The sequence below is a fragment of the Callospermophilus lateralis genome, chromosome 5 (assembly GCF_048772815.1).
Source record: "Callospermophilus lateralis isolate mCalLat2 chromosome 5, mCalLat2.hap1, whole genome shotgun sequence".
Taxonomy (NCBI): domain Eukaryota; kingdom Metazoa; phylum Chordata; class Mammalia; order Rodentia; family Sciuridae; genus Callospermophilus; species Callospermophilus lateralis.
Window position 1 is genome coordinate 127,428,895 of NC_135309.1, and position 10,785 is coordinate 127,439,679.

At 33.8% G+C, this 10,785-nt stretch overlaps 1 non-coding gene across 1 annotated transcript; it reads left to right on the forward strand.

Annotated features, from left to right (window-relative positions):
* The first annotated feature begins 436 nt into the window (after positions 1-436).
* On the forward strand, positions 437-544 carry LOC143400543 (U6 spliceosomal RNA). Its single transcript, XR_013091463.1, has one exon. It is a non-coding gene; the product is annotated as a U6 spliceosomal RNA (small nuclear RNA).
* The last annotated feature ends 10,241 nt before the right edge of the window (positions 545-10,785 follow it).

Genomic DNA, 10,785 nt, shown 5'->3' on the forward strand with positions numbered 1-10,785 from the left:
AGTACAGGCACAAATTTCATCATAATCTACAAATATGTAATACCTATTCTTAACACTGTGGTGAACTGAGAAAAGAAAAAAGGAGAGAGAAAGAAGATTACCAAGTTACTTGCCATAGCTTTCTAATTGGTCTTTCTGTCTTAGAAATTATCCTTTTCTAGGCCTTCTTTTTGTTCTAGAATTATTCACCCAAAATATAAATAATAATAATTCCCTATTCCATTCTGATTGTCTGTAACTCCAAACTCTTAAACAGTTTACAAAGCTCTTTAGCGTCTGACATCTTTTGGCCTTTTAAACTCATGTCCTTCAGCATTCCCTCTTGCCTTTTTATCAACACAGAAAACATTATTATCACAGCGTCCTGCCTTTGGACAGAAGCTTCCTTGATTTTAAGTCTGATGAGCTCCTGTTCTTCCCTCACACACTAGCCAAAGTGATTACCAAGGCAGCACATACACTAAAATTAGAACAACAGAGGGAAAATTAGCATGGTCTCTAAGCAAAGAGTGACATGCAAATTTGTGAAGCATTTAATTTTTTAATACTGTATGATTCCACTCAATGGGGTACCTGGAGTAGTCAAATTCATAGAGACAGACATAGGATGATAGCTGCCAGGGGTTGGAAGAAGAAAGAATGAGCAGTTGTTCCATTGTGCAAGATGAGAAGAGTTCTATGAGGGTGGCAACACTAGCACAACTATGTGAATGTATGTTATGCCACTGAAATGTTCATCAAAAAAATGGTCAAGAAGGTAAATTTTTCCCAGGGACTCAGGAGGCTGAGACAGGAGGATCATGAGTTCAAAACCAGCCTCAGCAAAAAACAAGATGCTAAGCAAGTCTGTTGAGATCCTGTCTCTAAATAAAATACAGAATAGGGCTGGGGATGTGGCTCAGTGGTTTAGTGTTCCTGAGTTCAATCCCTAGTAACCGCCCCCTCCAAAAAATTTTATGTAATGGATAATATACCACCATACAAATTAATAATAATACTTAAGAAAACAAAAAAGAAGAACAGCCATGAGCTGGACTTCATGGAGCAGGTCTGTACTCCCAGCTACTCAGAAAACTAAAGAAAGAGGACTGGGAATTGGAGGCCAACCTGGGCAACATAATGAAACTCTACTTCAAAAATTAAAAAACAAAAACAAATAAAAAAGTTAAAATTCCATGGATTCTTTCCTCTATAATCATTCCTATTCTCAGAGTGAACTAGGTATTTCTGTTCTTTAATCTATAGGCTGAATACCTACATCCAAGTGTTTGCTGAAGACTATAACCTTGAACTCATTGTTGCTTAATATTCACCAAATACTTGGTTGGGCAGCATAAATTTGCAAAGAATTGCCTGACTGAAATATAGTCCATGTGTTCCTATGGATACAAGAAAAAAAAAATCTATCCTCAGAATAAACTTCACAAGCCAAAAACTGCAGATCTGGACCATATGGTTTGTTCTCTTGTAAAACTGTTTTTATTGAATGTAATTTGGCATTATGTCATCATTGGCCCACACTAACAGCCACTATAAAAAATAGCCCTATGAAATCCATTTAATGTGATGGATATTACTGAGGATGCTGCATTGTTCTCTTCTTGACTATCTATAGTGAAAAACTCTTTGGTTTCAGCACCACCAAAAAAGTTCATTTTCCTTTTCTTGAGAGGTAATATGAATATGTTCTTGATTATGTTCTCATTTTTGCCTAATTTCCAGAAAGCTTTAGAGACCAAATGCCTATCTTACCATTTTTTAGACCTTTAATAATGTATTGTCTTTCTCCATTTGCTGTTGACTTCAAATTACTTATCCAAACTTATTTTCTTCTAAATTTATGGTTATTAATTTTGTCTTTTATTTCATATAGTGAGTCACTTTGAATCTATTCTTCAATAGATGAGGAATAAATGAATAATTAATAAATTTATTCTTTCCTCTAAGTTCTCACTAAATATTGTATATGTTTCTAATATTGCTTTTATCTTCACTTATTTGAATTTACATGTGTGCCATTGATACTGGTCAATAAGCTCTTTTTTATTTAATATTTTTAGTTGTAGGTGGACACAGTTCCTTTATTATATTTGTTCATTTTTTTAATGTGGTTCTGGGGATTGAACACAGTGCCTCATGTTGCTAGGCAAGCATTCTCCCACTGAGCCACAACCCCAGCCCAGTAAGCTCTTTTAATGTATGGTTCCTGTCTTATTAATATTACTATTTGTCTCAGCACCGTTAGAAAGCCTGGCTAATACTATGTGTACAAATAACCTATCAGATTGATCTGATATCTAAATAGAAATAAGAAATGCAATACTTTGAGAAAGGAAATGCAACACTGATCTCTTCAAACCCACAGCAGGTCAACTTTTTGTAAGTATATGACAACCTTGGATTGTTCATAGTAAAGATAAAAACCCTGATCAGCTGTGAAAGAATTTCCAGCATGTTATGGTTTAGATATGAAGTGTCCACCAGAGTCTCATGAATTGAAGGCTTAGTCCCCAAAGCAGCAGTGTTTAGAGAAGGGGATTTGGGAAAGTGATTGGATTATGAGGGCCCTGACTTCATCAATGAATTAATCCACTAAGGAATTCATATTTGATGGTGTTATTGGGAGACAGTTGGAAATTGTAGACCTTAGGGCCTGATTGGAAGAAGTATGTCATGGGGGGTGATCCTGGAAGGGTGTATCTTACCTACAGCCCATTCTCTATATCTGCTTTTTGGCTACCATACAGTGAGCATTTTCTTCCACTCCATCTCTCAGTTATGATGCTCTGCCTTGCCTCAGCCCAGAGAATTAGAGCCAGCTGACCATGGACTGAAACCATGAGCCCAAACAAATATTTTCTCCTCTAAGTTGTTTTACTCAGGAATTTGTCAAAGCAATGAAAAGCTGACCCATGCATCTTTGAAAATATTCTGCTTTATTCTATTTCTTGTGGCTGTTATTCAACCTAATATTAAACTCAGTTCCATTTCTCTCCGTGTGTGTATCTGTGTGTGTTTAGGTGGGAGACCATGGGCATAGACAAAAAAAACCTGCAGAAGATAAACATCTTTCTCTTTCCATGTGTAACACATATAAATATATATATATAAATATATATATATATATATATATATATATATACTTACTACATGAATATATATATATACTTACTACATGAATATATATATATACTTACTACATGAATATATATATCCTTATATGCATAGTATATACATGTAATATGCATATGGTAGATATATAAAACTTTGCTTGGTATATGTATATATTGGCTATGTTTCATGTGAACCTAAGATTTATGTGTGTGTGTGTGTGTGTGTGTGTGTGTGTGTATATATATATATATATATATATATATATATATATATATATTTCACGTAGATATATATATGCACACATGATGGAATTATACAAATTTATAGACATATTTATAACACTATAGGTCTTAGTAACTCTGTTTGCTAAAATAAAATTTTTTTGATGATTTTTTTCCCATGGCACAACATTCTTTTGTTTTTGACTTTTCTAGTCTAATTTGCTCCTAGTAGTGTTCATTCCTTGACCTCCATAGTGAACTTTTTCTTGTATCCACTTTTTGGCTTACTCCGTCATCTCTCCCTGATCAATTTTATTTCTATAAATCCTTTATCTACACAATTCTAGCCCATTTCTTTCTAAGTACCAAGCACACATCCACCTTCACCATAGACAGTTTTTTACTACTATTAGCATTATTTCTTCTACTGAATTTATTAATGTCTATGCCTTGATACTCCCAAGGAATTACTCCTTCTCCTATATACTTTCCATTCATGATTGTCATTTCCACCTTCCTATCCCCCAAGCTAGATGTTGAGAGTGACTATTATCTTGTTATGTTTTCTTATTACTCTTCTCAATAGCCAGTCTATCTCCATCATCTCCTCATCTTACTTTCTAAATATTTCTAAATCCTCTCCTGTAAATCATCCTACCACCCATTATCTTCTAAGGTAATTTAGGTGCAAACCAGAATTATTCCAGTATTCTCCAAAAACAGATTCTTTCTTTTTTTAATTGCTGATGTTTAAAATGCAATTATTACCACATATCATACTTGCTTAAAATTCTTTATTGGCTCTGCACTGCTCACGAGATTGATTTCCTTCTCTTTAGCATGGTGTGTGCAGTTTCTGCCTCTTATTCTACTTTTATCTGAGGAGAAAATCTCCAGAAATGGCTCAAATACATATGATTCCATGCATACACTATGCTGTTTCCAGTATCCAAGATTTTGTGTACCACTCTTTCCCTGAGGAATTTCTCTTCCCTTCTTTGACCATCCAGGTAATGGAAAGAACAGTTGTGTTGAGGTCTAATTTAAATTTGAGTTCCAGACTCACCACCTGATGTCCCCAAAACTATACTGACAAGGAATGGCTCAAAGCAAGATAGATATATCTCTGCATGTAAATCATTATCAAGCCAACCTAATTAATTATTTATAAAAATAAATACTTTTACTTTAAAAGGGATTTAAGGTTCTGCTAAATAACTGTTTACAGATAGTAACAGATTTGCATTCTGAGTGAACTGACAGACTTATATGGGTTGCTATCATTAACTAGTCCAGAAATATCTAAATAAATTATATTTCATATTTTAAAAACATATTATCAAAGTAATTAATATGTTCCCTCAGGTGATTATTTTAATTAATTAGATATATGTGTTCTAAGTTATACAGGTTAAAGTGTTGCTTTGTGTGTTTGGAATCTGTGTATGTATGCATGTGTAGGCATGCATGCACACACACATATAAGTTTGGTTAGTTGAGCCCAGGGACAGATTTCCAAATATATATTTCCTTATATGCATTTTTATTAGGGAATAGGAAAAAAAGCTTTATGCTTATTGGCAGGTATATACCACAAATTATTCTAGAACTTGCAGCCTATGATGGCTGTTCTCTCAGTCTGAAAATTGCAACCATGTGCTTCAGAGGTCAGAGGAGTCCTGCAACTACAGCAATCACTTCCAGTGGTGTTTAGGAGGTAGAGAAATGGTATAGACATCATTGTGGCAATTAAAGAATTTTAGTTCAGAACATGCTAGAGAGATATATAGGACAAGTAGAATCCACATAGCTAAGTGAAGTCCACTGATGCTCACTAGCCTGCTACAACGCAAGCCAAGCTCTGAGGCGGCTAAAGGTCCATTTCAGTTGGAAAATTTGAGCTTTATACAGGGGGATGGTTCTCTTGAGATCTCCTCAGAAAGATAATCTCCTCAGATAGAACCAGAAGGGGTCTCATGAACCTAAAACAACTTTTGGTAATACATCATTCATAGTGAATGAAAATTTGTTGTTAGCTCTTCCTTTGGTTTTAAGTCACAGAATAAAGTAAAATACATTGATTAGAATTAACTTCTTCTTTTTTTTTTTTTAAAGAAAGAGTGAGAGAGAGTGAGAATTTTAATATTTATTTTTCAGTTTTCGGCGGACACAACATCTTTGTCTGTATGTGGTACTGAGGATCGAACCCGGGCCGTGCGCGACCACTTGAGCCATATCCCCAGCCCCTAGAATTAACTTCTTTATGATTGACAGGATAACAAATGACTCAAAGTGTTTTACTTGTACTTAACTGCACTTAAATCTTTTTTTCTTCAGTAAATATACTACAATGGAAAATTTAAATTTTATTTTCATAAACAGAAAAATCTCTAAGTAAAAATATTTTTATTGCTTTTGACTACATTGCTAGTGATATTTAAATTAACTTTTGAACACCTTTGAAATCATATAGAAAAAAAAATATGCCAACTTACATTTCAAAAAAGGCACATCTTAAACTTAGTACAGTATGTTATATTTAAAGTCAAGGCAATCCTCCCCTGTTTTGCTATTAAAGTCTTTCCATAGAAAGATCTTGCACAGATCAAAACACAATATTTCTAAGGCACACAACCAAATTTACTTTGCCTTAACGTTTCAGAGGTTTGAGAAGCATTTCATAATTTTCATTTTGGGGGGACAAAAAGAGGGATTTCCAAATAAAGTCTTTTGGAAAATACAAAAATCAAAATATAAAATGTAAATTTGACCTTTTCTCATATGATAAAGAGGGAGTGGGCAGAGGGGAGAGTGCAGGCAAGAGGGCAAAGAAGAGTAGAAAAGATTTATCTAAAAGGAAAAAATGTGGCAAATTCAGGAATCTTCACATAGAAAGTATTTCCTCTTTCCTCAGCTTTTCAGGGTCTTGTTTGTTTTGTTTTGCTTTGCTGACCTCCCCTGGCCCCATGAAAATCCACTTCTGCATCCTACCTTGCATGGAGCCTCATTTCCCCCCAGAAGTCCCTGGCTGTAGCTCTGCCTCTGCATCCTTAAAACACTTCCTCCAGGAAAACACTCCAGAGTCTGCTGGAGCTGCAGTGTTAACTAGCAGCACAGCTGGAACCTGACACTGCGTTGACTTCCTCTTAAGGGGGCAGGAAAATTACCATTTTTGATACATAGTGTTTTGCAGGCCTCCTTCTTAAGATTCTAATGTCTCTGTTAGTCCTTTTGCCTCAGATTATCATAACCCAGCATCTGTTTCACACTCAGGGTTCATACTTTTTTAACATTAAAAAGTAAAGAAAAATGGAAAATTTTGATGTAAAAATCTCTCACTCAAAAGTACTGTTAATTCTTGTAATTTTAATTTAGATTTAATAGAGAGAAAAATAAATATGCACCCAGATGCATACACATTTATGTAGACACATACGGAATATTCCATTACAGATAGTACAATATACAGTAAATGAAGGTCCTCTTTGTTCCTGTCTTAAATTCACTACTACTCTTTTCTCTCTCTAACCAATATCAAGAAATAGTAGTTTGATGTCTTGCAGTCAATCCATGTTCTAATGTTTTTACACAACTTGAATATCTCTACGAACAATATATTCATTGTCTGTGTGTTATTAAAATTTTATATAAATGCTATTGTGTCATCAGCAAGGTGCCTTAAAATACAATTTTTTTGGAATTCCATATATATATACATGAACACACAGACACATACACATACACACGCTAGGTTACAACTGCTGTTCATACCACACTTCATTTACCCATTTTCCTATTAATGCCCATTTTTGTGGATGTCAAGAAAGTTCTGGTATACACTTTTGAGGGAGCATCTACTTGTTGGAACATAAGGTCTGCACATATTAGATACTGTCAAGTTAAGTTATAAAGCCACTATGACTAGGTACATCTCACAGGCAGAGTAGGCATGTTGCCATTGTTCTATACCCTTACCAAATGCTTGGTTTTGTAAAACTTGGATCTTTTTATTTTATTTGGCAATTTGATGAGTGGGAAACATTATTTCAGTGTAGTTTTATTTGCAGTTTCCTGATTATTTGAAAGGCTCAGCATTTTTCATTTTCTTGCTGACCATTCAGTTTTTTCTGTTTTAATTTCCCTCTTGATCTGGGGATGTAGCTCTGCAGAAAAGCATTTGAGGTCCTGGGTTCCATGCCCAGCATTGAAAAAAAAATGCTTCTTATGAACTTTGATCATTTTGTCTTCAGCTGTTTTATTTCTTCCCTCTCTATTCTCTCTTTTCCACCTCTATTTCTCTTCATCTTCCTCCTCCCTTCATTCCTTTCTTCCTTCCTTCAATTTCTTTTTCTTTTTGATTATTAGGGAGTACAGCCTTTATTAAAACCTTAACTCAGCATGTAATTTCTTTTTTAATTTTGCTTATAGTGTTATCTGTACTACCGAAATTCAAAGCTCAAAATAAGCAAGCCAATTAATCTATTTTGTTATGAGTCAGACCCTTGTATATTTCTTAAGAAATCCTGCCTTCCAAGTTTACAAAAATGTTCTTCTAAATATTCATCCAATATATTAAAAATTAAATTTTCACATTACAAAATTTAGTTCATCTGTAATTTATTTTATTTTATAGGTTTATGTAAGGATCAAATTTATTTCTTCTCATAGAAAAGGCTGATTTTTCTAACATTATATATGGAATATATTTTTCCCAATGCAGTTTATTTTCCCAATGGAGTTATTTCTATTTCTATAGTATATAAGTTCTTCTATATGCTTCACTTTGGTCCTAGGCTCTATCTTATTTGATAAATCTTTTTATTTATCCCAGTGTCAAACTCATACTGTTTTAATTATATATTTATAAGAAGTATAGTATCTGTATAATAGAATCATCTTGGCTATTTACCCTTTAATATAACTTTCCATTCAATTTCAGTAAAAATCACATTGAGGTCTTCATTAAAATTATATTAAATATTTATAATCATTAAGGAAACTTCCTGTTGATGAAAATAGTTTTCTCTGTCTCTTCAAATTCTTATTTCCTTCAATAACATCATTTTGCTATTGTTTTTTTCAAAAACAGGCCATAGACCTCTTTTGTTTATTTAATCCAATAGACCATACAGGTTTCTTTTATTATTCTGAATGGAAAGTCCTTTTTAATTTCATTTTTATAATTGAATATTGATACTATATAAGAACAGTTTGGTTTCTATTGATCTGTGATCAAGTTTTAAAAAGCATATGTGTTAGGTTATTTTACGTCTTCTATGATAGAAAACAACAATGGCAGCAAGCAATAGTAAATTTACTTCTTCTTTCCAACTCTTATATATGTTGTTCCTTTATCCCTCTTTGTCTTTCCTTAGACTCCATTTGAACAGTGAAGTCATTTTCTGGACTTTCTCTTTCTGCTACTCCCTTCAACAGGGATGCTTCCAAAGTTTTGCTAGTAAGTGTGAAGTTATGTGACATTATTTTTTGGGGGGGGAGGAGGGTAGATAATTTTATCTAATTAAAGAAGTATTTCTATTATAAATTTGCTGATAAATTGGTAATATTTTGCAAAATGGGCATTGAATTTTTTTTTACTGCTCTCTATCAAGAAGGTATTTTTTCTGATTTCTTCTTATGAAAATTTCAAAGGCACAGAAAGATGTAGGACCATGCAATTTCTGCTAGGAGTACCTGCCTCTCTGCTCGACTGGAACATCTGCCCTCAACTCCAGTCAGTGCTGCTGCCAGTGGAGCACAGTCGCCTCTTTGTACAGAGGATTCCTCTAACCAAAGGGAGCTACCTTTGCAGGCAAGTTATGCCCTTCCCCTCTCTGCCCTCCATTCTGGTCCTCACCCTACTTAATCTGCAGCCCACAACCAATGACTGCATGTTGGGGGCTATAAAATGTCAGTGGCCTTCTCTATGAGGAACAACTCTGCACTGTGACAAGGATCCAGAACTTTCCTCTGGGTCATGTAAGGGAAGCTTGTGCCTGCCATCTCATCTTTGCTCTGGTCTTTCCCTTCAGTGACCTGTCAAGCTTTCATCCCTATTTATCCCAATACCTGGCCCCACCCATAAAGCACCCAAGTCCTTGCCTCAAATTCTTCTTCTAGGGAATACATAAAATAGAATAATATAAGAAACACTCGAGTGGTCAATAATTCACTTTGGTTTTGCTTTCGTTTTTGTTCCTTCTCTATATCTGTCCATAACATGTATTTATTTATAAATATGTGTGTATATATATATACCATGTATATATGGATATATGCTGTTCCTTTTGAAAATGAGTTGAATTATGGCAAAATTTGACCCTGCCATCACACTGAGAATCTCCCACAGATAGATATTCTTCTAGCACAATTTTAATGATAAGATTTTATCAGTCTATCAAAGTTATAAGTTCTGATGACAATTTTTCTTTGTTATTTCACATGACATAAAATTTACACAAAATTTGTTAAAATCATACAAAAATATCCTGTATCATTTCCACTGAGTTCTACTAAACAACAACATAAATCTAACATTATTACCTGATCCACAGACCCACTCGACTTTGTCACTTATTCCAAGAGTCCCTCATAGGTCTAGGATCTGATTGAGTATCAGTCCAGGAAGGCATGTTGAATTTAGTTGTTACATGATTTTAATTTCTTTTAATTTGACACAGTTCCTTAGCTAACTTATCTTACATTAAGTTGACATTTTTTGAAATTTTTATAATGAAATTTTTTTAAATTAATTTTTATTGTTGGTTGTTCAAAACATTACATAGTTCTTGATATATCATATTTCACACTTTGATTCAAGTGGGATATGACATTTTTTAAGAGCATAGATAAGTTATCTTAGGGAATAGACTTTAATTTAAATATAACTGATGTTTTCCCACAGGTGATTCATTTTTTGGCGAGAATACTACAGAAATGTTTCATACAACAAAATACAAAGTTTTAAAAAATCTGATTTTCCTCTCTGTTTTTGGTTTGGGGTGTGGGGATCGAACTTAGGGCTTCATGAGTGCTAAGCAAGTACTCTACCACTGAACCACATCCCCAACTCTCTTTGTCTTTTAATTTCAGAGTTAACCTATTTATATTATTGTAATTATTCATACATATTTTTTACTATTTATCTACTATAAATAGTAAAATAGAATAATTTTACTATCATTCCTTTGTCCCCAAAATATATATTTCTCCCATTCTCCAATGTCTTCAATGGAGGGTTCATTACACACATGTTGGCCCTTCTTATTCTAACCTTTATGCCTCAAGTTTGCTTTAACAAGGATTCAAAAGTAATAAGGTTTCTTGGTCTTCATATGTGTACAAATTTACTTATTTTGACTTATTTAATAATTCTTTAGCGGAATATAAGACATCCCATTATTTTCTGCTATTTATTATCATCATCAAGCTTCCTGTCAGTATATCTCTA